The sequence below is a fragment of the Daphnia carinata genome, chromosome 6 (genome assembly GCF_022539665.2).
Source record: "Daphnia carinata strain CSIRO-1 chromosome 6, CSIRO_AGI_Dcar_HiC_V3, whole genome shotgun sequence".
In the NCBI taxonomy this organism is placed as follows: Eukaryota; Metazoa; Arthropoda; class Branchiopoda; order Diplostraca; family Daphniidae; genus Daphnia; species Daphnia carinata.
In genome coordinates, this window is record NC_081336.1 from 5,872,278 (window position 1) to 5,874,666 (window position 2,389).

Consider the following 2,389-nt stretch of genomic DNA (forward strand, 5'->3'; position numbering starts at 1 on the left):
TTTCTAGTTTTTCGACGGTAGTCGGAGTGAAGTTCGGCGGCGTCTGAGCGTTTGATTACCGGCCAAAAAATGGGCAAGTACCGGTAAAAATGAAAACTGTTGAAAACAGTGTGGAATCGATGGAGCAAGAGTGTTTGAACGTTTATAAGGTTGAAATGAAAACTGTTGAAAACAGTGTGGAATCGATGGAGCAAGAGTGTTTGAACATTTCTAAGGTTGAAAAACTCTCGGGAAGTGAGTAAGCGCAGTTTCTCATTTTTCGACGGTTTTTGGGATGTAAGTTGGCCGGCGCCTGAGCGTTTGGTTTTCGAACGAGCGAGCGGGCTTTAATTGGCTTTCAGCCACCCGTTCCTCGTTCCCGAGTATGGCCGCACTCAACAAACGAGTCGGTGGGAGCTATAGTGATCGTTCGCGGAAGGCCACTCGTCTGGCCGGAGTCGACGATGGCAAAAGCCCTATCGCTCGGTGCGGTAAGATTTGACGCTCGGGTTTGTCTCGCGGCACTCGTTCGCGAGTACGGAGGCAGTGGTGCACTCGCTTGGTTTCGCACGATTCATTGCGTACTCGTTGCTCCTCGAGACGACCACCGGTCTATGGCTGTTACATGACGGACTCGCGCCGGTTAACGGTATTAACGCTTGGTGTATCGCCTTTAAGTTGGCTGCCTGTAAGTCTACGGGACATCGGCGCGAGTTTTTGTTCATTTCGGTCGGCCACTTTTGAACGTTATCGCTCTCGTCGTTGAAGGACGTTTTGCTGGGAAGAAATTTGTGGCCGAGAGTGATGGTTGCGTTGCGGCTCTGGAAAATCATATGCTTGTCTCAAAGATTAAGCCATGCATGTCTAAGTACAAGCCGCTAGTCGGCGAAACCGCGAATGGCTCAATAAATCAGTTATGGTTCCTTAGATCCACTCCATCCTACTTGGATAACTGTGGTAATTCTAGAGCTAATACATGCACTCGAGCCTCGACTGCCCCGTCAAAAGGGCAGAAGAGGTGCTTTTATTAGATCAAAACCAGTCGGTCCGCTCCTTCGGGGGCTACGACCGTCCCATTTTGGTGACTCTGGATAACTTCACGCCGATCGCACGGCCTTCGAGCCGGCGACGCATCTTTCAAATGTCTGCCTTATCAACTGTCGATGGTAGGTTACGCGCCTACCATGGTTGCAACGGGTAACGGGGAATCGGGGTTCGATTCCGGAGAGGGAGCCTGAGAAACGGCTACCACATCCAAGGAAGGCAGCAGGCGCGCAAATTACCCACTCCCGGCACGGGGAGGTAGTGACGAAAAATAACGATACGGGACTCTTCCGAGGCCCCGTGATTGGAATGAGTACACTTTAAATCCTTTAACGAGGAACCATTGGAGGGCAAGTCTGGTGCCAGCAGCCGCGGTAACTCCAGCTCCAATAGCGTATATTAAAGTTGTTGCGGTTAAAAAGCTCGTAGTCGGATGTCTGTCTTCGGCCGGGCGGCGCCGCTCTGAATCAAGGGTGCGCGTTTTCGCTCTGGGAGACGGGTGTCAAATCCCGACTCTCTTTACGGTCGGACAACATCGCCGGAGTGGTGGCCGGTGGGTCGCGTTGTATCGGTTCGCGCGGCGTTTCGTTTCTTTTCCTCTTCGGGGTTCGCTTCGTTGAGGAGGGGCGTTCGCTCGCGTTCAGTTGACGCGATCCGCTCCACCCGTCAATCGTTCGGGGTGCCCTTCACCGGGTGTCTCGGGCGGCCGGCAACGTTTACTTTGAACAAATTAGAGTGCTCAAAGCAGGTGTATCCCAACGCCTGAATATCGCAGCATGGAATGATGGAATAGGACCTCGGTCCGATTTTGCTGGTCTTTTCTTTTGGACCCGAGGTAATGGTCAATAGAGACGGACGGGGGCATTCGTACTGCGGCGACAGAGGTGAAATTCTTGGACCGCCGCAAGACGAACAACAGCGAAGGCATTTGCCAAGAATGTTTTCCTTGATCAAGAACGAAAGTTAGAGGTTCGAAGGCGATCAGATACCGCCCTAGTTCTAACCATAAACGATGCCAACCAGCAATCCGGCGGAGTTACTCCAATGACTCGCCGGGCAGCTTCCGGGAAACCAAAGTCTTTGGGTTCCGGGGGAAGTATGGTTGCAAAGCTGAAACTTAAAGGAATTGACGGAAGGGCACCACCAGGAGTGGAGCCTGCGGCTTAATTTGACTCAACACGGGAAACCTCACCAGGCCCGGACACTGGAAGGATTGACAGATTGAGAGCTCTTTCTTGATTCGGTGGGTGGTGGTGCATGGCCGTTCTTAGTTGGTGGAGCGATTTGTCTGGTTAATTCCGATAACGAACGAGACTCTAGCCTGCTAAATAGGTGACGGGTTTTATCAATTGAAACCGAAGGGGGT